This window comes from Felis catus, chromosome A1 (assembly GCF_018350175.1).
Source record: "Felis catus isolate Fca126 chromosome A1, F.catus_Fca126_mat1.0, whole genome shotgun sequence".
NCBI lineage: Eukaryota > Metazoa > Chordata > Mammalia > Carnivora > Felidae > Felis > Felis catus.
Window position 1 is genome coordinate 207,189,674 of NC_058368.1, and position 27,286 is coordinate 207,216,959.

The following is a 27,286-nucleotide window of genomic DNA, read 5'->3' on the forward strand; positions in this document are numbered from 1 at the left end:
CCTATTTATAATAACAACCTTGTGTTGCTACGAGATGTGCCATGGCAGAACTGAAAATCATTATCTTTGTCATGAGAACAGAAGGTATAAATAAGGTGACCAGAGAAGTTTTACTGCTGTTAGCAACAGATGCAGAAGAGCAAAACAGCTATTCCAATAATACTACCCATATGCTGGTGCGAACAAAAGAAAGATCTAGCAGTCCCAGGCTAAGTGAATTAGTGCTCCTCGTGATGCCATTGCCCAGGGCTGGGTTTTGTTCTTTTTCTGTGATGTCTTTTCAGTGCCAAACATGTTGTCAGTTCCCATTAACAAAGAGCCAGGCTGCCTAGAGTCTGGGTTAGACCTATTCTAAGGATGGCAATTGCCTTATTCTCAGGTTATTAATGTGATATATCCTTAGGCCTTGGATGCCCCTTGGGGTCCAAACAGTGCAAATAGGTTTTGGTTTGCTTTTCACTTTAGTTTTGAAAGCCACCACTCTTTTCCCTGCCACCACCTCTAGCTAGAATTTTGTCATTCTTCCTTCATCATTTGTTCCTCTTCCCCAAAACATGAAATGTAAAAGGTTGACCCTGCCCGTGAGTGCACTAGGTAGTTGTACGTGGCTGAAGGCTGAGGGAAGAAGGCTGTGAAGTTGCATTTTAACTCACAAGCCCATGACTGTGGGATTTGTACTTTTTTTTCTAGCACATTTGATGTGATTGATGAACAAGTCTCCTTTTCACACACAGCTTCATCCCCAGGGTTTCCTGCTTATTCACATCAACATTGATAATAGTCTTTAAACAAAATAGAAATCCTATTCTGGTCAATGTGGAGTCACAAAGGAAGAGAAACATTTGCTTATTTTTGCCTAGTTACTAGAGATATAATATGGCTTGCCTACATGTGTACCTGAATGTCAAGATTTCAAAAACAGTTCGTTTGCTCTGATTGGTTTCTCCAATAACCTCCGCATATTTGTCATGCTGTAGATAAGATTTTGGTAGTCCACATTTACCCACTCATAAATCAACTACTGATTTGAGACTAATGTTACATGCAGTATATTATAGTAAATACTGTGGGGAGTACAAAAATGAATTAGTATATTTATCAAATGGATCCAAGTCCGATAGAGGAGATTAATACCTACATATAAACAATTTTGTACATGCTTTGTAAGGAGAATGTGGTTACCACTGATTTAGCTCAAGCTAGAAGTCTCTACATCATCCTCAATTTTCTTTTTACGTCATATCATACAACATTGGTTGCACAATGCAACAACACTCTGCACAATTTTTTTTAAATATTCTTGAATGTTTCCCTTCTTTTCACTACCAATGTATTAATTCATAAACTTAAACTTTCTCATTTGATTGATTGCAATGAGTTGGTTGTTTGATTATTCTGGAAGCTGTAGGGAGCCATTGGAAGATTCAAAAGAGAGGGACTATGTGATTATGCCTACTCCTTAAAAAAGTAGTATTGTTGAATCAGGAGACTATAGATGCTGGAGAGGATGTGGAGAAACGGGAACCCTCTTGCACTGTTGGTGGGAATGCAAACTGGTGCAGCCGCTCTGGAAAACAGTGTGGAGGTTCCTCAAAAAATTAAAAATAGACCTACCCTATGACCCAGCAGTAGCACTGCTAGGAATTTACCCAAGGAATACAGGAGTACTGATGCATAGGGGCACTTGTACCCCAATGTTTATAGCAGCACTCTCAACAATAGCCAAATTATGGAAAGAGCCTAAATGTCCATCAACTGATGAATGGATAAAGAAATTGTGGTTTATATACACAATGGAATACTACGTGGCAATGAGAAAAATTGAAATATGGCCCTTTGTAGCAACATGAATGGAACTGAAGAGTGTTATGCTAAGTGAAATAAGCCATACAGAGAAAGACAGATACCACATGTTTTCACTCTTATGTGGATCCTGAGAAACTTAACAGAAACCCATGGGGGAGGGGAAGGAAAAAAAAGGAGGTTAGAGTGGGAGAGAGCCAAAGCATAAGAGACTCTTAAAAACTGAGAACAAACTGAGGGTTGATGGGGGGTGGGAGGGAAGGGAGGGTGGGTGATTGGTATTGAGGAGGGCAACTTTTGGGATGAGCACTGGGTGTTGTATGGAAACCAATTTGACAATAAACTTCATATATTGAAAAAAATAGCATTGTTGTTAATTTAGGGTCTGGATCATAAATCCTTTGAAGAAATTTCAATCCCATTGGTGAAGAAAAAGAATAAAGCAGTTAAATCAGAAATCAATTGAAATATGGAATTACCAGAAACTTAATTGTCACAGACATACTCTCAAGTACCCCAGTTTGGAACCTTGGCCTGTAAGGAAAGGGTATCACAATGGGAAAAAGCCAAGTCAAAGCCTAGAAAACTATCCCCCCTATTCCTGGCCAAGCTATCAAATTAAAAACATTATCCTTTCCAAGAAAAGGACTTATTGGCATTACCAAATGATTTAGTTAGCTAGTCAAAGGCCTAGAAGAAATATTGGAAGATCCAGGAAAAAGATAACTAGGATAAAGGTGTATGGCTAGACCTATTAGAGAAGGCTAGATATGAAGTTTTTTGTGTCATATGTTAACACATACAAGAAATCAACCATTACTTGTAGAGGCACCAAACCACAACATATACAAGATGATCTGGCAAGCTGACGTTAGTCAATGTCTGTCACTGGCCACTCTAATGCTGGCATAATAGGCACATGAAGGAAAGATGGCCACAATGGCAAAAATGGACCAAAGCTGATATAACTACTGCTACCACTGAATGTCCAAATTGCCAACAAGAACAGAGAAACAATAGTGTTCTCAGTAGGGAATAACACTGAATCCAATTATGATGCCATTCCTGCAGCCACTATGGAAAACGGTATGGTGGCTTCTCAAAAGATTAAAGACAGAACTACCATATGATCCAGTGATATCACTGCCCACTTTGAGTATAAATCCAAAAGAATTGAAATCAGAATCTCAAAGAGATATTATCACTCCTATATTCACAATAGCTAAGATGTGGAAACAATCTAAATGTCCATCAACAGATGAATGGATAAAGAAAAAATGATACACACACATGCGTGCGCGCACACACACACACACACACACACACACACACACAATGGGATAATCTTCAGCCTTAAAGAAGGAAACCCATATATAGGACAACATGGATGAACCTTGAAAACATTATGCTAAATGAAATACACCAGACACAGAAAGACAAGTACTGCATTGTTCAAATTATAGGAGATACCTAAGTAGTCAAATCATAAAACCAAAGACTGGAATGATGGTTACCAGAGATTGGGGGAGGTTGAAATGGAGAGTTGTTAATCAACAGGCATAAAGTTTCAGGTAAGTAAGCTGAGTAATTTCTAGAGATTTTCTATCTACAGTCAACAATAATGTATCGAACACTTAACATTTGTTAAGAGGCTATATTTTAAGTTTCTTATCACAATAAAATAAATTAAAAAGGAATACACACACACAAGCACACACTATATGGCACCATTTCTCAAGGAGACCAACTAGCCACATGATGCATCATTCATCATTAGTGCACAAGCCAGCTATCTGCTTTGATAGAAATATATATTCTTGGTATGGGTTTTTCTTTCCTGCCTACAGAGTTGCAGTATCACTATCCAAGGGCTTATAAAATATTTGATTTACTGATATAGAATCTCACATACAATCACAACAGATCAGGTAACCCACTTTACCATAAAAAATATGGAAGTGAGGATGGGCCCATGCCATGGAATCTACTAATCATGTCACATATCACACCATCCAGAAACTGCTGGCTTCACAAAATGCTGGCACAACCTTCTGGAGTCATAGCTGAAGCATCAGCTCAGATCTTCTTCTTTCTGAGAATAGTGCCTATGTACTCTAAGATGCAGTATGTACCTTGAATCAAATAACTTTATATAGTGCTATGACTCCAAGAGGAAGAATACATAGCTCCAAGAACCAAGTGGTATGAACAGGAGTGGTGCTACCTACCTTCACTTCCAATAATCCACTTGGTGAACTTGTTCTTCTCATACCCACAGCCCTGGGCTTAATAATTAAGAGTTCATGGTCCCTAAAAAGAGGATACTTTCTTCAGGGGACACAGAAAGAGCCCCATTGATCTATAAATTATGGCTGCTCTCTGAGACCGGAACCAGCAGTAAGAAGAGTCAGCAGACTGACGAGCACTGAACCCCTACCAATGCGAGGAAGTAAGGCTGCCTACACAATGAAGGCAGGGAGGAATATATTTGATCTCAGACTAAAGAATCTCTTGTTATTTGTCGTAGACTCTGGGTCTGGAGTTCTCTCCTGTCCAGCAAGAGAGCAGATGCAGGATTAAAATGCGAGAGAGACTAATGTCTGGGAGGAGACAAGAGCCCCAAGTAAGGGACCTTGCTCCATTTTCATTAGGATCAGAAGGCTTACAAGCATGACAGACGTGCGTGCACAAAGAGACAATGAAACCGTGAACATTGTGAACACTAACTCCTGGCCGTGGAGGAATGAGGGTTTTGAAGATATGCGGTGTCAGGGGTTTGGGTCAATACAAAACAAAATCCTGGCACCAGGCAGATGGTTGTTTACCGCAGACAGCAGGCACCACCTCTGTTTTACCTAAACTTGCCTAGGGGACAAGAAATACAGCAGGCTCCCTCAGGTCTACAAGGCACCTTTCTTTTGCTAATTAGCTCAGTTCTGGGCAATTTAGCCCCTCTGCTGTCTAAAGTCCTGTCCTCCTGTGTTTGTCCTTCCTTCCTGTGAAAGCAGCTTTCTGCTCTTGTTATTAAGTTGAGGGCACTTCTGCCCTGAATACCTAATCTTGTTTACCTAATCTTGGTTGCTTTCATCCCAAGTTTTCCTATTTCTATACCTTTGTCCTATACTGGGGGCCTTTGCCCTGTTTACCCTAATATTATTTACCTAATCTTGTTTACCTAATCTTGGAAGCTTTCATCCTGTGGCTTTTTATTTCTTTATGCCTTGTTCACCCATGGGTACAAGCTCCGAGAATTCCTAAACTCATTCCCTGGAGCTATTCCCTTGCCTTATTGTTTTGTTAAATGGAAAAGTACCGCTCTCACAGTCTGAGAAGCCCTGGTGATCACAGTCTCAGACCCCTCAGGGATATGGTCTTAGGATAGACACCTGATAAGCCAGTAAGGCCAGTAAAGGTGTTCACTGAAGTGAAGGAAATCTAGAATGAACAGTGGAGGAGGAAGACTATGGCAATTTGTGAAGAAAAGTCAATGCCATCGAGGGAGCTATAGTTTGGCCACTCACCTCCTTGTCTTAACATTTCTCTCAGGAAGAGAGGCCCGAACAAGTGCTTAGTACACTTCTTCCCTAAATGTATAAGAAGTGAATCCAGGCAGTGCAGATGTAGACTGGGGTGGACATGGTGATATAACACTCACATCGCCTCCGAGAAGGGACATGCTGCCCAGCCTCAGGGAGCTTGTCAGAAGACAGTCTCCAGCTCTCAGACGCTTCAGGGACTGCCTCATCTGAAGAGAGTCAGCCTTCTCATACTTACGTCCTTTCTAAGGGGGGTGGGGAGGGGTCCGTGTTCAATAACTGAAAGAGGTGAGGATCATCTCTCCTATTCAACACTGCATGGGTTGCTTTGACTCTGCAGCTCCCTGGAGGATGCTGTTAGGAGGCCTGTACTGCAACTTGACTTTTCCTTGTGTTCTCTACACTCTGCTTCAGACTATGGACCCCAGAAAACCCAAATTTTAAGAAGAGCTATACAGTGATAGAGTTTTTAAAAATGCCCTTTAAATGATTTGGAAAGTTTGTATAATACTAAGAAAAGGCAAACAAGTGATAAATTCCCTTGGAGGTGGGAGCATGTTTTATTCATCTTTATATTTTTATACCTGTGTGGTAGCTGATATAGTGCACTAAATTGAAATGAATTGAATCATACTGAATTGGAAGGCTGGAAGAATAAATAATATTCAGTAATATATCATAGTCAATAATTTTCCCTTTCATAATTAGTCACCCTTACTTGTTTCTGGTTCCTTACTTGCTTTCAGAGAACGAAGTGTGAGATAATTATCCATCACCTCATTGAGAAATTGCATTCCTCCTGTTGAAGGAATCCTTTCCCCAATCCTCATATTTCCTTGAGGAAATATCGATTAAATTTATGACCATTCTTTTCACCCCAGTCTTTGACTTGTGAGGTTGGGAGAAGTTGTCTGTGCAGTGCAATCCCTCCTCTATTTGGAAGAAGTGGCCAAGAGCAGGCACACTTCTTTTGGCCTATTTTATGAGAAGTCTCCCCCTATGGTGAAGGCTGTTGAATCTAGGACTATTTGGGTAATTCTTCCAATTTGAGGTAATATGAATAAGTTTTAGGAAGTCTATTTGGCTCTTATTCCACGTCATATTCTCCAAAACCGACTCTACCAATCATAACAGTGATATTTTAATGTCCATCAGTTGAAATTGTTTATGTGCAAATATCTCAGCTGGAAAGAGGAGTGTGATTAAACCCCAAACTCCAGCTGACTCCCCAACTAGTGATGCATTCCTTTCGTATTTATAAGAGGCCAGTCTCTCTTTACATTCAACTTATCCCCTAAACCCCTTTCATCAACTCATTCTCATAACCCATGTGGCAAAGACTCTATTTGAGTATTTATTTGTGATGAGTGCATAGAAATTTACTGAGGGATGTAGACAGAATCAGGAAGCATTACCCTCCCTAATCCATGTACTTGCTTCTACCTATAACCTAGAGGGCAGGCAACCAAGCCTAGCAGGCAACCATTTCTCTGTTAAGATGAGGAGGGCCTCTCTGATGACAGTAAGTCACTACCACCCACTTACTTGTCATTCTAAAATTTACATTGAGAAATGTTCGCTCAGCATAAACAAGATTATTAGCACGCTAACCATAATAAAGAATGTATTTTGGGGGCATCTGGGCGGCTCAGTCGGGTACGCATCTGACTCTTGATTTCGGCCCAGGTCATGATCTCACAGTTTGTGTGTTCAAGCTCCACGCTGGGCTCTGCATTGACAGTGTGGAGCTTGCTTGGGATTCTCTCTCTCTCCCTCCCTTTTTCTCTGCCCCTCCCCTGCTCACACACACACTCTCTCTCTCTCTCTCTCTCTCAAAATAAATAAACATTAAAAAATAAATTAAAAAAAGAATGCATTTTCTTACTCTTTTACTTCACTTTTATTGAGGAAGGCAAAACTTTTCTTCATTATTATCTGTGTTGAATAACAAAAATAATATCTTTGAAAAATATTAAACAGGTATATTAAGTTAATTTCCCATAGATCAGGTTTCCTTGCGGCTTCCCACAGACAGTGGATATCATGCAGAACAAAGAAGTAAATGACAATTTCAAGTTTAAAAACCTAATTTTGAGTCTATAATGACATTATGATCCTGAAAGACTTTTCTGAAATATAGAAGTCTAGTTCTATATAACAAAAGCATTCTTTTACATATTAAGAGTGAGTCTTAGAAGTCTGAGCTTAGAGGTTTACCATAGTTGTGGAAGATGGTGAATATTCAATATCATATGTGTTGTATTTGTCAGCATTTGTTTTAGTAATAAAATAAAATGTATAATCTTTGCTTTAATTTAAAATTATAGTACATGTATTTTTCCATTTTTGTCTTCCTCCTCTCAACACACGCCTGCATTCAAATAAACCAGTCAATATCCTCAGTTGTAGTATTTCACTCATTTGTCTATTTTCATGTAATTATAATGAAAATATATAAGGTGTTTCATTGATATTTGTTTTTACTAGTCATCCTATATATGCTGATCTTTGACCAGCTTCCTTACTTAATAATACATTAAAGACCTTTTTCCAAGTCTGAAAGTGAAAGGGCGGGCCTACGCCGGCAGACTCCATCCTGTTCTGTGTCCTTCACCTTGACCACACCTCCTCCCCTTGAGTAAACCCCCCCTCACCTGCCTAACAGGACTCGGACCCTTCTCCAGGACCCTTCCCCAGCCAATCGGCTGAGGCCATAGCCATTACCTCACCAACTGCCCCCAGGCCCCAATAAAACCTTTGTCCTTTTGAAACTCACGCTCTTTCCCTGGTATCTCACCGCTGTGTCAGTGCAGGTAGGGGATTGAGCTCGAGCTAGCTAGAATAAAGGCTCTTTGCTTTTGCATCGGACTCGGCTCCCTAGTGGTCTTTGGGGATCACGAATTCTGGGCATAACAAAAGTGCATACCTAACTCATTTTTTTTAACATTGCTTTGTGTATTCTTCTAAATTAATACAAATTTTTAGTGCAGTTTTAGATTTACAGAAAAATTGAGCTAGAGGCTCCCCATCTATCCCCTCACACACATGCACACAGTTTCCCCATTACTAATATTTTGCTAAACGGCTACAGTTGTAAACTAGAATGCACCAATATCAGCTCATCAACTGTAAAAAAATGTGCCACACGAATGCATCATTTTTTTCAACAACTACATGACATTATATTGCGTAGGTGTATCTCTCCATTCCTCAACTGTTGAAGAATCTGGCTGTTTATAACCTTTTACCATTATAAACACTGCCACACTAAACACCCTTCAACATTTACCCTTATACACTAGGAACGTTATTTCTATGAGGTGAGTTTTCATGTGAAATTATTAAGTGAAAGCATATGAATATATTACCATTTACTGCCACTTGTATAGTCATCTCCTCTTTCATCAGGTTTTACAAATGAAAGTCACATCTTCTAGAGTCTTGGTACATAGTGTACTTAGTGAGACTTTTGTTTGTTTATTTATTTGAGAGAGAGAGAAAGAGAAAGCATGAGCAGGGAAGGGCAGAGAGAGAGAGAGAGAGAGAGAGAGAGAATTCCAAGCAGGCAAGCAGGCTCTGAACTCACAGCGCAGAGCCTGATGCAGGGCTCAGTCTCATGGAACGGTGATGTCATCACCTGAGCTAAAATCAAGAGTTGCATGCTTAACCGACCTAGTAACCCAGGCCTCCCAAGAGACTTTTGAAACTTATTTAATATGCTTACATTTTCATGAACAATTGGATGACAGATTTGGCTGATATTACTGTCAGTACTGTGTTCTCAAGGGGTGAAAATGACTAACAGACCGATATATAAGAACCTGTACCCACATAGTCTTATTTGAAAATTGCAACTTTTTTTCACAAGTAAGTCTTATAATAGTTCCTTTGGGTTTCTTATTCCTTGGAGGATTATTCTATACATTCTCTACTAAATGGTCTAGACAGGTAGTCCAATCCAACATTCAAGCTCTGTAAAACTGATCTAGTCCTGCATTTTATGTTGTGTCCCCCGTCCTACTCATACCGCTTCTCTTGTATCCAGAATTATTATAAAGGGAAATACCGTAAAGTCATCTCATTACTATGAAACAAAATTCCGTATACCAAGGACTCATATAGTCAACAATGCGCCCATAAGTGTAATAATTTGCTTTTTTTTTTTTTTTTTTACCATAAACGTGCTGACAATGAACACATGTAAGTATGGAACCGGGAAGCAGGAGAGCTAAATCATGATTTCTGAATGTGTATTTGTGGGTAAGGAAATCTACATATGATCCATTTTACCAACCAGATTTTAGATGAAGATACTTGGTTTCAGAGAGGCAAAAGGAATTGCTTCAGATCACTCAGTTACTGATGGCATCAAGACGAGAACAAATGTCTTCTTAAATTTTTTTTTTTAACGGTTATTTATTTTTGAGACAGAGAGAGACAGAGCATGAACGGGGGAGGGGCAGAGAGAGAGGGAGACACAGAATCTGAAACAGGCCCCGGGCTCTGAGCTGTCAGCACAGAGCCCAACACGGGGCTCAAATTCACAGACTGTGAGATCATGACCCGAGCTGAAGTCGGACGCTCAACTGACTGAACCACCCAGGCACCCCACAAATGTCTTCTTAAATGGCAGCCCCAGTCTTTTTTCAACATGCCACACTTAGGCCATCCAATACTTAGGACTGGTCCTGTAGGAACTCAGCTATCCCACCTCTCTCTTCAGTTTATTCAGTTGGAAAAATAAGCAAAATTTCTGCCATTCCTAAACCTTGCTGTATCAATTATTCAAAAGAATATCACATTTAAATTATACTAGCTAACTTCTGGGGTGCCTGGGTGGCTCAGTCAGTTGGGCGTCCGACTTCGGCTCAGGTCATGATCTCACGGTTCGTGAGTTCGAGCCCCGCATCAGGCTCTGTGCTGACAGTTTGGAGCCTGGAGCCTGCTTCAGATTCTGTGTCTCCCTCTCTCTCTGCCCCTCCCCAGCTCAGGCTCACACTCTGTCTCTGTCAAAAATAAATAAACTTAAAAAAGAAAAAATTTAAAAAGAAATTATAATAGCTAATTTTTGAAACACTTACCACAAGCCTGCTCTCGTGGTTGATTTTATTTTAGTGCTAAAAAATTGTGGTAAAATAGACATTGCATGAAATTTACAATCTAAACCATTTTTAAGTGTGGAGTTCACTAGTGTTAAGTACATTTACATTGTTGGGCAACCAATCTCCAGGACACTTTTCATTTTGCAAAACTAAGATTTTCAGATCCATTAAGCAGCTCCCCATTCCTCACTTCTGTCAGCCCCCCGCAACCACCAGTCTACTTTCTGTCTCTGCGACTTTGATTACTCTAGGTACTTCATGTAAGAAGAATCACAGTATTTATCTTTTTGTGACTGAATGATTTCACTTACCATAGTGTTCTCAAGGTTAATCAATATGGTACTATGTATCAGAATTTTCTTCCTTTTTTTTTTTTAATGTTTACTTACTTTTGAGAGACAGAGCACAAGCAGGGGAGGGGCAGAGAGAGGGAGACACAGAATCTGAAGCAGGCTCCAGGCTCTGAGCTGTCAGCACAGAGCCTGATGTGGGGCTCGAATTCACAAACCATGAGATCGTGACTTGAGCCAAAGTTGGACGCTTAACCGACTGAGCCACGTAGGTGCTCTAGAATTTTCATCCTTTTGAAGGCTAAGTGATAGTCCTTTGTAAATATGCATATACCACATTTCATTTATCCATCCGACCAATGAATGGACAGTTTGGCTGCTTCTAGTTTTTGGCTACTGCAAATTATGCTGCTGTGAACATGGGTATACAGGTATCCCTTGTCCTTTTCAGTTCTTTTGGGTAAACATTCAGAAGTGGAATTGTTGGATCATATGGTAATTGTATTTTAAATTTTTTGTGGAACCACTGAGGGCTAAAATGTGAGCATTTTAATCTCTCTCTCGTTCTCTCTCAGTAGACCTCAGTAGACATAAATAATTGTAGTAATAAATCTTTGGGGAAAAATCACAACAAAATATTTATACAAGCAGTGAGTTTATAAATAGAAAATTGATAGCAACAAAAATTTTGTAAAAGACTGTATATCAACTATGTTTTGTCCCTTAGAGATTTTCTTTCCAATCAAATCACAGGCTGAATAGACTGTGTGAACCACTGTGGCAAATCCGATCTTCTTAGGAAACAGTGATGCGCAAATTGACAGATTTACACCATAAAGACACCAATGTTGATACATTTAATTAAAAATCTGGTTGTCCTATCTGTTATCTAGATAATTCAGGGAAACAAGATTTGTGTATTGTTTCCCTTTGAACATCTATATCATGAAAACCTGAACAGAAATGATAAAATTTTAACTTTTCGGGGGAGATATTTTGGTTTGAATTGTAACAGAACATTTTCTGGTGACAAGACCCACCAGCTTTTGAAGGCAGGTCGGTAGCCAGGAAGCACAGAAACGGAATGGCCATGGCGAGTGAGGATGAGGCCGATAGGAGTACCTGTCTGTCTTCCTGTCTGTCCAGTACCAACGGTCTTAAGTTGAACACTGTCTAAGGCTATGGTGAATTACGTAGGACCCAGGGAAATCTGAGTCTGGCTAGAAACCCTTAGTCCCATTTTTCTCACAAAACTATATTTAGTAATCTATGGCCTTTGTGCCTGGACACAACTTTGTAAGTGGCTCTGATGCTTATCATCTGGATAACTTGGGGGCAGTTAATTAACTTCTTTCCACCTCAGTTTCCTTTCAGAAAAATAGAAATACCATACTAGAAGCCTGATGAAGGTCTTGTAAAGATTTTAAAGATTTTATACGTGTGAAGTCACATACATGGAACTCAGTAAATGTTTATCTATGGAAAAAAATAGTGATATTCTATACCTAGTAGATTCCTCTGGAAAAGAGAATTTAGATTTCGAACATGTTGGCAAATGACTAACCAGTATTAATGACATAATAACTTCTTTATTGGTACTCTCAACTCCCCAAAAGACCACTGATAATCAAATAAGCTTAAGTTCATCAGACTCAACTACAGATATAACAACTGGAGAAAATAATAAGTGGCTAGAGTCTGAACTGTGTCCTAGAATGGAAGGCTTAAGGGAGAATATTTACAAGGTTTGAAGGTTTAGGCTCCAGTGATAGAAAACAGATCTTTCAAGGTGAGGAATGAATTGGGATTGAGTAAAGTTTGTGACTACAAATCTCATGCTGAAAAATTAGCTAAAGGATTTTGGATTATGCCAGTCCTTTTCCTTCTATATGCTCCATAATTACCATGATATTTGAATAGCGATAATGAGCACGTAATGATGGAAATTTAAAAATGTGATTTTCCTCTTCATTACCTGAAGAATTCAGGGAAATGAGCTTTGTGTGTTGTTTACCCCTGAATACCTATATTATGAAAGCTTGAACAGAAATAATAAAATTTTAAGTGTTATCTACTTTGATTTAATAAAAGATACTAAGAAATAGAAGATACTAAGGAAATAAGTCATGGGGTCAGATGAAGATAAAGACCCCTAAGCTCATTGTCCTATTACAACATGAAATGGAGAATTATATATATATATATATATAATATATGTATAGTATATATATAATATATATTCTATACATCATATATTACATATAATATATTATAATTAATTATATTTAATTATATAATTTAATTAATTAATTATATATTTAATTATAATTAATTATAATATATATGGCCATGTACCAGGTGATAGATTCCATAATAAAGGAATAAAAATTAAATGGGATTTTGGTAGTGACCTTGGCTCTGTTATGAGGAAAAAGAGTAAGTTGTTAAAATCTTCCATTGAAATGTGTTTCTTATTATAAAGATATTTTCATGTATAAGATAACATATACAAGAAATTGTAATATATAAGAAATATATTGTACAAATATATTGTACAAATATATTGAAATATATATTGTAATATATAACAATGGGTTAAGAACAAAAAGCCTTAATCTTTTAAGAATGTTCTATACAGAAGACAGAGGGTTAGACTTTCAAGTAGAAATGAGAAGGATTAGATTCCGTTGTCCTCTATTTCTGCTGACTTATTTTGTCAGGACTTATTTCATCATACAATAGTACAGTACAGAAACTAATTTTCTCTTGATTTTCCAGCAGTTTAGAATATATGAGCTTCTCTGATACCTAGATTGTCTTCTAGGAACTGATTATAATACAAATCTCATAAGGATTGATTTCTGCAACTGATCCTGTCAATTGCCATTCATGTAGTGTATCATTCATTACTCAGTATTTTAAAGCTTGTTATTGGAGTTTGAGGTAACTATTTTAAGCGAAAATGTTGACCTCTTTTATCAGAATCCTTCCCAAATACTCAATAATCGTCACTAAAATGTCTGGTAACCAAAAGAATGTGTAACTTGAAACCCACACTGAATACCTGATGGGTATGAAGATGATGAGGACTCTTGTCTTTAGTCAGGGAAATGCTCCATCAAGGAAATGAATGAGCCCTTAAATGAAGCCAGCTGTAGGCAAAGCATTGTCTATATGAATGTAATATAATAATGGGGCGCCTGGGTGGCGCAGTCGGTTAAGCGTCCGACTTCAGCCAGGTCACGATCTCGCGGTCCGTGAGTTCGAGCCCCGCGTCGGGCTCTGGGCTGATGGCTCAGAGCCTGGAGCCTGTTTCCGATTCTGTGTCTCCCTCTCTCTCTGCCCCTCCCCCGTTCATGCTCTGTCTCTCTCTGTCCCAAAAATAAATTAAAAAACGTTGAAAAAAAATTTAAAAAAAAAAAAATAGAGCCTACCTTCTTAAGAGGGCTTCCTGGAGAAATGGGATCTCGGCAGGAAACAAACACATTAAAAACAACAACAAAAACCCCTCAGGATTCTGGTAGATGCAGAGATGTATTTGCTCCTGACAAGATGGACCTGTGAGTAACAGATTCCCAGTAATGGGGCTGAGGGTTACTGGTCTTCAAAGAACACATGGAAACTTTCCAAAAGAGAGAATGAGTTTTAAACACCTTTGAAACCCAGAGAACACTAGTGCTAAATAACTTGCAAAGTAAAAAATAAGATTTTTCCTCTGTGGTAGGCAGAATGACCCTAATCCCCCCCAAAATCTTCCTGTCTTAATCCCCCAAACCTATGAAATGCTTCCTTACAGGACAAAAGGAACTTTGCTGATGTGATTAAGGTAAGGATCTTGAGATAGAAAGGTTATCCTAGATTATCCAAGTGGACTTGGTATAATCACAAGGGCCCTTATAAGAGGGAGGCAAGAGAGTCAAAGGCAAAAGAAGGAGATGGGAACAGTGCAGGGTGAGGCTGGGATGCTGTTCTTTGAGGGGGGAGGAACTGCTTCACAGCAATTCACAGCCAGTGAATGGAGGCAACCACCAGCAGCTGGACATGATGAGGAACAGACCTTCCCCCGGAGCCTGCAGAAGGAACACAGCCCTGGCAGTACCTTGGTTTTAGACTTATGACCACTAAAACTTTAAGAAAACAAATCTGCGAAATGTGTGTTGTTTTGACTAACTTCGCAGTATTTTGTTACAGCAGCAGTCGGAAACTAGTATCACTTTCCTTGCCTTTCCTTCTTCACTTCTGAAGGGTCCAGTGGGGAAATTCATTGGAGAAGGAGGAATATAATTCTAGCTTGGGAAATAGGCAGAAACAAGAGAGATGAAGTAGTCCACGGCCCCTTCTTCCAACTGGGAGTCCAGCCCAAAGAAGTGTCGGGCTGACCCAGACAGGTTAATTGCTGAACTGCTTGAGAACTGACTGACCAAAGGATATTTTGTTACCCAGGAGCTATGCATTTGTCCCAGACTTCACCTGAGGGTCAGGATGGACAAGATTATATAAGTGAAGAAAACAATTTTCTAATTACATCCTCTGAGCCCCACTTTTCCAAAACTATGGCACCATATAGGAACAAGTCCACTTTGAATTAGGTGACTGCTCTGTTGCCTATTCATTCTGTGGGGCTTAGACTTTCTCCAAACACCCCTGTTTTCCTGGTTCTTGCTGAATGTCTTTGCAATGGTGTCTTTTCTTCATTACACTATTCCAGTGAGATTCTCAGTGCTGACAGTCTCAGATTCCCCACGTTCTGTCCTACCTACCTGTGTGTTATCAGCCTTGGAAAATTCCTCTTGTTTGTAAAGATAATAATAGACGTGTGACGATGGTGAGAGTATAATGTGCAAAATGTTAAAAGCATAATTGTCATATACATAGATAGTGAGCATACACAAAAATTTTTGCTTTATTCATTAATGAGGCAACCAGTAGAATGAAAAATAGAAATTTTACATGGGCAGTGAAGAAGTGCTGAAATCTGATTGCTAAATTAGGTGCAGATTAGATTATGTTCTACAGAACAATAAAACCATAAATGATAACACAGAAGTCATCAACTCTGACAGAAGAAAAACAAATCCTTGTACTTTATCAGGTTTCTACAACCTACATTCTATATTTCAGGGCTATAAAATGCCTGGATCCTAATCGGCTTTGATTACCACAGTGAAAGTTCCATTTTCTGGGGGAGTCAGGTGTGTGGGCTAACACGTTGGCATAATGTTAAAATGTTGCACAATCATCTTGTTTATTTCCAGGTTGAGAATAATTCTCTCTAACATCATTAACAACTACTAAAGTATCTAAAAAATTAAAATTACTAAATAAATATTGACATGAAGGAGAGCAAATTTTACCAAATGATGGGACCTTCTGTTTTAAAACAAAGTTTTAATTTATTTAATCCCTGTGCTGCATTGAGCTACATCTGTTGGGTTAAGCTGGGATTTAAATTTTCCTGAATCTCCTTCCCTCTCCTTCTCTGCACGGTTCTAGATGTAACTTGGAAGATAGAAGGTAAATAGTGGCTGAGATTCATGAAAGGACTCCGGGATCAGTTACAGTGCAGTTCATTGGCAGAGGTGCCTAGCAGATCCCAGGTCATCCCTCATCCTCCCTGCTCTCTGATCAGCTTGCCTTGCCAACGGAGGGCTGCCCGCAAACAGATGGTTGGCACTGGTCACACAGAGTTTAGGAGCTTCTTGTAGACATCTCCATGACATACCCCTCTGCATCTATTGCGTTGTCTGGGTCTGCTTGGCTTCTATATTTACCTTCAAGCTCTGACCTTTCTATTCTTGCCAGTGTTTTTGACAGATGAACTTAGAGACTCTATGATCCCTATTCTCTGCTTCAGATCTTCACTTCACCAGCTCCTCCCACATTTCCAGAAGATCTAATATCTATAATAAATCTCTTATTCCCCAAGTGCTCAGAGAGGCTTTGCTTCCCTGACTTAACCCTGATGGATGCATTTCTACTGTTTTATGGCTATGATCTCAAATTTCAACCCTCCCCGATAAGATGTTTCCAACCACATTCTGACATAGAGTCTCTCCACTAAATTTACGATGGTAATAATTTCACTAACAACAATAATAGTGATAATAGCTAACACTAATACTTGTGAGGGACTGGCATTATTATGAACAATTTACTACTAAATGCTTAGATGTTTCTCATTCTCTTTAAGACTGCTTCCTATTCTTTAAAAAGAAGATTATGTTTTAGAATGGGAAATATATTCTTCTTAATCCTGAGGTCATATTGGTATGAAAGGATCACAGGAGGGGCACTTGGGTGCCTCAGTTGGTTGAGAATTCGACTCTTGATTTTAGCTCAGGTCATGATCCCAGTTTCCTGAGCTCTTCCTCTTCATTTTGGCCCAGGTCATGATCTCACAGTTTATTGAGCTCTCCCTCTCTGTGCTCCTCCCCAGCCTGCATTCTCTCTGTCTACCTCAAAATAAATAAATAACCGTAAAAAAAAAGAAAAGAAAAGAAAGAAAGGAAGGATCACAAGGAAATCTAGGTCGGGGTGTAGTTAGGAGTATGGTGTGGGTAGCCAGGCTAGTCTGGGGACTGCTTTATTTATGTGGCAGAACAGTTACTGGTGGTTCTCTAAGATGTAAAGAACCATTGCCAAAAAGGCACCCAAATACTGTATATTGCAGTAACAGGACCTGCCGTGAATTTGTCATATGTCAGATACTTTGCAAAGCTGTTCATATATATTATCTCATATAATCCTGCCTCTGACTCCAAAAGGTAGGAACTATCAGCCTCTTTTTATAGGCGAGAAAACTGAGATTGGACAAAGTAACTTGCCCAAAGTCACACATTGTGTATGTGATTGAGGCTTCTAATTGTCTTCCTAGATCCATTCTTTCCTGCGAGGGACCCCCAAGTCTTAGCTGGACAGGTAATTGAGAATAACAATGACTGCATTCCTATCCTCCCTTGCAACTGGGTAAGTCCACTTGGCTATATTATGACCATTGATGTAAAAGTAAAAGTGGTGGAAAGTTGCCCTAGAGGGAAAGAGTATCGTCTTTTTTGCCTTCTTTTCTGATTGCTGTAATGCAGACATAATGATTGGATCATCAGCGGCCAGCCTGGCTTTCCACATAACATTGGGAATGGCGGTCAAACACAGTGGAATGATATGCCATAAGAATCTTGAGTCCTTGATACTGGAACACCTTACACACTTGTCTCTAAGTTTCCATCCTATTTAAGCGAAAATTATTGGGTTTTTCTATAACTTGCAACTGAACCCGATCCCAATTAATACAATAATATAATCTTCTTATGTACATACACAAAAATAACACCAATAACACCCACCACCAGTACGGCCATTCATTCTTACAACTCTTTTCTCCTTATGGAAGATTGGAAATTAGAAATATGTCCCTGCAGTTACCGATTTCCAACCTCGAGTCTGAGAACTTACATTTATCAAGAGTCCCAGAAATTGCCAATTTTCCAACAACATGACCTCTCATCAGAGTAGTAAGAATGGAGAGCTACTGCTAAACAGTGCCTGATTTTTTTTTTCTGTAATAGCACATTGCTGGGAAAATGCACTACTCAAGACCATGAAAATTAAAATGACTTCAATCTTCCTAAGTGACATCCAATTGTAAAATTGAATGGGATGGCTTTTTAGAAACTTTAAAAGCATAGCCTTGATTCACTTCCACATATGACTGCCTGAGAGGTTTTTTTTCTGTTCCTTTCTGTGTATGAGAGAGCTGAATTGTCTTGCCTTTGGCTTGCTAACAGGAGTATACAGGTTATTTCATAAGAGCTTTTTTTCCAAATGAAAATCAAACTTGCAATTATAAGATAAGTACCCACGCTATAATGTACAACATGATGACTATTGGTAACACTGCTGTTTGACACACAGGAAGGTTGTTAAGAGTGTAGATCCTAAGAGTTCTCATCACAGAGGACATTTTTTTTTACTTTTTTTCTTTTCTTTATGTTGTATCTGTACAAGAGGAGGGATGTCAGCTGAACCTATTACAATAATCATTTCACAATTCATGTAAATCAAATCATCATACTGTAGTTTTAAACTTATACAGTGATGTATGTTGATTATTTTTCAGTAAAACTAAGAGTTACAAAAATCACAGAGGAAGGCTAAGAAAACAAAGCTCTTGTGAGTGTGACATGTACATGTGTAGGCAGCAAGGCTCATACACAACCTACCCAAGCTCAGAAGAGTTTTCCTAGTTCTGATCATTCTTAGGGCCAAATATCCAAGATCATCGATTTTTGTTGCCAATAGCAATTTGGAAGGCAGTGGGTCTTTAATCACCAATTACACTGATTTCTGCTGGGCTTTAATAAGATTTCCCATAATTTATAACTTACTAGGGGTGCCTGGGTGGCTCAGTCGGTTAAGCGTCTGACTTCAGCTCAGGTCATGATCTCGTGGTCTGTGAGTTTGAGCCCCACGTCAGGCTCTGTGCTGACAGCTGAGAGCCTGACGCTTGCTTCTGATTGTGTTTCTCCCACTCTCTCTCCCTCTCCCCACTCGTACTCTGTCTCTCTCACTCTCAAAAATGAATAAATGTTAAAATTTTTGTTTTAATTTATAACTTACTATGCACTCAGATCTGGATGAGGAGAGATAAATAAACTCTGTGTTAAGAATCGATTTTGGTATTGTCCTGTGATGACCTTGTAGGAGGTAGAAAAAACCACCTACGTTTGGGATTTTAAGATGCAATGAGACAATCCCTCTATAAATGAGCTCTCCTTAGATTCTAGATGCCAAAATTCACCATTAGAGCTTCTTTTTGTTATAAGATCCATATATCTCTTATTTAATCTTAGACATGCCTGAAGCGAATAACATGCCAAGTAAATCAATTTCTTCCTAAGTATGTACCTCCAAATTAGACTGCAAAAGAAAAAGGGGCATTGGACCAGCACAGGGCCTCAGAAGCTCGTGTAGGCAGGGAAGCTCAAATGGCATGCTTGGGTTCATGCGGATCATTAGGAAAGCATTTTGTACCTTTGGGTGGAAGTTGAGGAAACAAAACAAAACAAAATAGTGAGCTGGCTGCAAGAAGCGGAGGTGATGGGCTCAGAGATTTGTTTCTCTTACTGACCTCTGTATTGTTTTCAGATCATCAAACAGGCACTTGAAATCAAATCAATTCACTTCTCAGTAATACTCTATCAGTGTGATGAGACCTGCTGTTGAACCCATTTTAAAACTGAAACATAAACTACTTAATCATTGATATCTAGTTACATATCCAAATTGTTTTAGCAATATGTTTCCCAGAGTTTATTATATTGAGCAAGAATTTTTTTGGCATCACTGGAACTAAGCCAGAAAAGAAAGACATAGAGTTGATTCTATCTTTCTTTGGATGGACAAGAAAAGCATGAAGGGTGAAGAAAATGCTCAACTGAATAAATACATCATCCCACAAGGAACCCTGTACCAGTTTGTTTGTCACCGTTACTACATGGCAATGCCTCCTTTTCTTGTTGTGGCATCCCTGCCTCTTTTCTGGAAGGAGCCAAGATCCAATGGTTAGTTTTTTGGAGGTATAGGACCCCTTCCTCCGGCCCCTTCCCTGTGAAAAAAGATAACTTTTTTGCACATTTGCCTTAATAGAACTGCTGCTTTTAATGTAGTAATCTTTGCAAATGAAAATGAAGTTAAGGCAGCCTGTCTGAAATGGAGACTCTAAAATAATGAAAAACAAATGCACAATAGATGACAGGCCCCAACAATCCAGCAGTGTGCACTTGTCTTCATTTGGAAAATTCTGTTTCTGTTCGTGTATAACTGGGAGCCCAATCAGGGCTACAAAAAAAATAGAAGCTTCCAGGAACTGTCTTCATGTTCATGAGCCTGAGATCACAGCCTGGTTTTCTGTTTCTTCATTACTAGAGTACCATATGGCCTATTTCTACAGCAAACACTCATTTAAGATCATGAGAAAAGTTGCCATAATGCTAAGGCTTCAGGCCAAATTACACTGAGAGACAAAATACAAAAAATTCTGAGTGGTTGCTTTATTTTATTCATTTGTATATGATAATCATCTTGTATTAACATTTCTGCTACTCTAGTAGGTGACAGCATGCTGGATTCAGCTCTGAGTTTTAAGAAAGAAAATTACTTTCTGATTTCAACTAACATAAATCTATTCACATAAAATGGCTTCACAAATATCTTTCAAGTTATGTTTGTAGGCTCAGCCATCACAGGCATTTTAGAAAATATGTGCTCCTGGTCAGAGAGGAGAAGAAAAACATGTTAACTTAAATTTGTGAAAAGCTTTCCCTATTTTCTAATACTCAGAGATTTGGAAAAGGAAATTATTTGCAAAGAAGGATGACAAAGGATCTAGACTTTGGGAAACCGGCTCACCAAATAAAAATAAAACAAGGACTTCCTGATAAAATTTTTAAAGGTTCACCATATTACCACATTTAGACCTCATCCGTTCATAATGGAAAACAACGATCTTCTCACATGAGTGTCATATCCACGAATGTCTTCATCTCATCAGGGACAGCACTGCAAACTTCAGGAATGAAGCTGCTTGTGTTAGAGAGTCAGCAACTTCAAAGAAATGTTAAGAGTTTTCATTTCTTTGGAAGACTAGAGTTCGATCAGGAATCTCGTTGCTGCTGTTGTTGCTATTTGTTTCATTTTGTCGTTTGGACTTATATAAGGATGCAAAGTGACTGTTGTCTCCGTTTATCAAAAGTGAAGTTCCCACCCATGTGACCACAAGGCAAGGTATCATGGCTTTCAAAGTCTGATTCATTCAAAACATCTACATTATCGTTTTGAGGAATTGAGGATGAGAAGAGGGAAGAATGGCATTGAGAGTAGTGTGAAGGAAAGAAGACAATCAAAGAAATGAATCAACAATGGGCATGAGCAGTAAGTAATTCAGCATTATTGAAAATATGGATTGAGGAATAAACACAGTGATATAATCCTGTGAGATTCCAGAGACTCGGGAGAGGTGGACACATCTCACAAAGTGTAGACTGGAAGTTCAAGATTTTTATGTGGATATTAATGAGGAGAAATCCTACTGGAGGATTTAGATACATTTAGGTATCCTACTATGGCCTCCCAAAGTGGCATGTTAATGGTATAAATGAACTATAAAATATGCAGTATTTTAGACTTCTGAAGATAATCTCTTAAGGCAAAGGGCTTTTGTATACCATATTGAACCGAAGATGAAAGGGCATTTTTGGAAAAGGGAAGAGAAGGGCTTTTTTTTCCTTCATATTACTCTACATAAAAAAATCTATTTTATAAATTCAAAGTAGTTTTATAATAAAAAAGCCAGATCTCTCTTTAGAGGAATTATCCTACTCTACTTAGGGTTGCTCTTCACTTTATGATTTGCCAAGTTACCGCTCAAGGATAGTATCTCCCATTTCTTTAACACAATTGACCATTTTCGTCTCTTGTACATGATACTGACCTGGTACACATTCAAGGAGGAAAAGGGGAGGAGGACAAGATATATCACATCAACTAGCATAACATCCTGCTGCTTAATCAGACAACTCTCAGGGGCCTACCACAATCCACTGGACATCTATATGGGGTCCATCATAGTCCAATGGGGTGTTTACTGGGGAATCTTCTACTGGCTGACTCAAGGACACAGTGTCCTTCCATCTTATGACTATGCCATGTCCAAGACCTTCTTCTGAGACATATATATAGTAAAACCTTGGTTCGCGAGCATAATTCATTCCAGAAAATCCTTGTAATCCAAAGCACTTGTATATCAAAGCGAATTTCCCCATAAGAAATAATAGAAATTCAGATGATTCGTTCCACAACCCAAAAATATTCATATGAAAGTGATTACAATATTGTAATATAATACAAAATATAAAGAAAAATAAACAAATGAACCTGCACTTATCTTTGAAAATCTTCATGTCTGTTGTGAGGGGGACAAAAGAGAGAAGGCTTATTGTGTAGGATGACTTTCACTATCACTAACAGAAACACTGCTCTCTGGAATCTTTTCCTTTCTTGCAACTTTAACAAGAAACCTATCCACTGACCTAGAATGAAGCAAAGCATTCATAAGCTTACTCTTGAACGGAAAAGTGAAGGACCGTCCATAGGTGCTTTGAAGTGACAAAAAAATACACCAATACACTAATTATGGGCACCTTCCAACATTCTGAAAAATCACTGATTTCTGCCAAACGATGCAGCCTGACACTAAGCATCTGAACGTGGGAGATGATCACCCACAATCCCACAGTGAGTGAGAGAGTTGGGGGGGGGGGAAGAACCACTGGCTCAATTGTGATCCTGTGACGTGCGGTGTCACGTACGACTCGTATTGCAAGACATCGCTTGTTTATCAAGTTAAAATTTATTAGAAATGCTTGCTTGTTGTGTGGAACACTCGCAGAATGAGTTACTCGCAATCCAAGGTTTTACTGTGTATCTAATACTTTGGCGCAAAAGAATTTCAATTTCCAGAATCAAAGGCTGCAGTCAAATCCAAGAACTAAAAATGCTGCACCACCAACCACACTGTTACTGCTGCAGTTTTGAACGCTTTCCACCCCTGCTCACCTCTTGTACTGCTCATTGCACTCAGCATATGAAGTATGTATTTAATAAGAGGACATCTGGCTCTTCTTAATGTCTAAATTATCAAAATTTTATGCATCCATGTCAACCCCTGGTGTGTTTACTTTGAAACAGGTTCAAATAAAGTTCACTTTGACAGAAAGCTGTGATGACTTTAGGCACTAATTAGCCTGGTCTAATGGTCAGAGGACTAAATGAAGTCAGCAGTCCCGTCTGTTAACGCCTTTTGGACCAGCATTGCCATTATCTCGCTGTAAGTATGTTTGAAAAGTCATAGCTCATTTTCTCCAGCTTTCACACAGAGATGATCCTAGGATAAAATAGGTCATTAAACTATGCTAGGCTCTGAGGAATGACAAACTCCAATGCTGCCAAAGCTCCTGTGGTGACTCAAAAGGGTAGCAGAGTGGAGGCATAAAATGTTGCCCTGGGACCTGATGTTTCATAAGCCCTAGACTCATACCTTAATTGAAGAGCTGTTCCAACGCTTGAATAATCTGATTTGGGAGGCTTCTGCATTTGAAATGCTGGATGGTCCATTGCAATAGCTCATCTCATCCACATTTCCTCCACAGTGGAATGTGGTCATCCATTAGACTAGAACAAAAGAAGCAAATTTTGGAAGCACGGTGTGTATTTGATTTTTATTAAAAAAAGAATAAAATAAAGCTCAGCTAATATATTTTTTAAATGTTTATTTTTGAGAGAGAGAGAGAGAGAGGCATAGAGAGAGGGAGGCACAGAATCTGAAGCAGGCTCCAGGCTCTGACCTGTCAGCACAGAGCCTGATGTGGGGCTCGAACCCACGAACCATGAGATCATGACCTGAGCCGAAGTTGGGTGCTAAATCGAGTGAGCCACCCAGGCGCCCCCAAGCTCAGCTAATGTTAATGTAGAGCTTGTTGCCATCAGGCTCACTCAGACCTCTGTAACTTAAGGGGGGGAATTACCCTGAAGGAAAAGTGGAAATTCCTAGAGCATTTGGAGAAGTAAGTGAAGTGGATTTTACTATGTGATTTTAATTAAAGTAATCCTCATTTTAAAGATGGGAAAAGTCTATAAAATATCCTTCTAAGAAACGGGGAATTGAACATAATATTGCACATATAAGCCCAAATGATCAACCCCCAAATGGCAGCACTGACTTCTCAGGTCTTTGTTAGCCTCAATGGGAGGGAGGGTGTCAAGAGTAATAAGCCCATGAGATGATGTCATAGGGGTGTATCTGGGGGAAAAAAATCAAGAGAACTTCTTTGATCTCTTTATTGTAAAGAAGACAATTTTTAAATGATTAGCGAAATAATACTGAAGAAGATATAGTTTATATATACAATGGAATACTAGTTGGCAATGAGAAAGATGAAATCCTGCCATTTGTAGCAACGTGGATGGAACTGGAGAGTATTGTGCTAAGTGAAATAAGTCAGTCAGAGAGACAGGTATCATATGTTTTCATTCATATGTGGAACTTGAGAAACTTAACAGAAAACCACGGGGGAAAGGAAAGGGAAGAATTAGTTACAGAGAGGGAGGAAGGCAAACCATAAGAGACTCTTAAATACAGAGAACAAACTGAGGGTTGAAGGGGGGAGGGAGGGAAAAACGGGTGATGGGCATTTGTCGGGATGAGCACTGGGAGTTGTATATAAGCAATGAATCATGGGAATCTACTCCCGAAGCCAGGAGCACACTGTATAAACTGTATGTTAGCCAACTTGACAATAAATTATATTAAAAAAATAATAAAATAAAATAAGATTTGATAAACATAAAAAAAGGAAATGATACTTTTCTTAAGAAATCTCTGCTTTGGAAAAAGTATTTTGAAAATGGATGTTTGGAGAAGCTTCCGTTATTATATGGTTTTGATGCAGAAAGCAATTAATGTGGGCAATGTAAAAAATCTTTAGAAAAAAATCACCTGGATATAAAATTTTCTGGCTTTTCGGATTTTTTTCAAATGAAGGGTTTCAGTGGATTTTGACCTCATTTATTAAAATTGTATAAATCCAATTGTTTTGTATGAATAATCAGTTGACCTTGAGGATTATATAAATTTACTACTCAAATTACCAAACAAACCCTTTACTTAATTTGTGCCTGACATTTAAAAATAGCATTGTGACTTAGCAAACATAGCCAATAAAACAAGATGCATTTGTTTTATTTGAGTTTGCATACATTTGTGGGGATGGTCCTCAGCTATAACAGTCAGTCGTACCAAGTATCACAAGGAATTACCTAGAAATCAAGGGAAAATATACTGACTTACATTTAATCACATTCCTAACCTCCCCTCTCCCCTCCAAAACCAGTCCACTAACCTGTGTGGATTCACCTTTGTTTTGGTTTTTATTTTGGTGGGGGAGAAGTGGTGACTGCAAATAGCTAAAATTAAAAATTAATTTAAAATCATTTCCTCATACTATTTTTACTTTCCATTTCGTTTTTACTTAAAATTTACAGAGCATATTAGAATTAAAATACATACACAAATTATAACTTAATCAAATATATATTTACTATAGGAACATGCTGAAGAGGTACACACTCAAGTACTTTTTACTGATAAAGGAGCATAATAAAAATTTTAGAGATACAATATAAGGCTACAAAGACAGGTGTATCAGCTTACATATGAAAGGAGCTTATGATATAAATATCATTGGTCTCTGTGTCTCACCCTTACTCCCTAACAATCCTGCTTCAACTGCATCTATCTTGCAAATTTATCCAATATGCCTTATAAAAATAATGGAATCGTATACAAATGAAATTACTATAATGTTCCCATCCAACCCACTGATTCTTTCAAGGAAACCCTAAATAAGTTCCGTAAAAATCAAGTATGGCACCTACTTAAATCAGGGTTACAAATTATACAAATATTTTTCACATAGTTATTGTGATCCCCTCAATCCTCAAATTTTAACCACAGTGTGAAAACCAACTGTGGCGTTATAAATGACAACAATAGTAGTAAACATAATGAGTGAATGTCAGACATTTCACAGATCCACAAATAACCTGATTCTCCAAGGTTATCACTTCAATGATATGAGCTGTGGATTTAGAATAAAATGATCTGCTTTTTGGACTGATTTTTCTTATTATCTAACTGTAGACAAACCATTTACCTTCTCTCTGCTTCAGTTTCTTCACATTCAAATTGAAGATATCTGCTCTATCTCAAGGGGCTGGTGAAGGTATCAGATAATATAAACTATAATCACTTATATTTGACATAATTTGATACAAATAATGTTGTTATCTTACAGCCTATGTACCAAGCTCAGAAATGAGGTTGTAGATGTATAAAGAATAGAAAGATACACAAAGACTAGGAATATAAAGATTAGAATGCTCAGTCCAAAAAAAGCATAGGTTGAAAAGGCAGATAATTTAGACAGGAAGCTGATTTTTGATGGATTAAGCCCAAATCAGGTACAAATCTGAAATGTACATTCTGCATCGGTAGTACAACTATTATTTTTTTCTACTTGAGTCCTAGATGAAGTTGACATTTGCGAGTAATCAGGTCATTTGTTATGTAAACACTTACCTAGAAAATCAATAAGAACTCAAAGCAGATGTACTCATGGGCTGTTCTTTTTAAAATAGATTGTTGCCCTAGCCTGTAATCATTATATCCAGCTGAGTTTGTGAAGGAAGTCACAAAGGCATTTCTCTGAATCATTTAGCTTCATAATAAGCGACTTAATTTCTCTGAATTTTGTATTTTTACAAATATTTGGCTCTCTGGGTCTGGGTTCCAAGAATTTTGCAGAGTTCAGTCCAGCTGGTGTCAACAACACCGTCCTCTCTCTAGGCAGCATCCTTGGAACAGCTCCCCCTGTGGGAACGGTGGGCATAACACATTCCAAGGACTGGATGGGGGCGGGGAGCCTCCGATTGCCCCCGTCCA

At 38.6% G+C, this 27,286-nt stretch overlaps 1 long non-coding RNA gene across 1 annotated transcript in view; it reads right to left on the bottom strand.

The window, feature by feature from the left end:
• Positions 1-27,286, bottom strand: part of LOC123380187 — a 217,543-nt gene that overhangs the window by 37,778 nt on the left and 152,479 nt on the right. Inside the window, exon 4 of the long non-coding RNA XR_006585661.1 lies at positions 23,825-23,958. This is a non-coding gene — a long non-coding RNA (uncharacterized LOC123380187). The remainder of the gene's footprint in view (positions 1-23,824; positions 23,959-27,286) is intronic.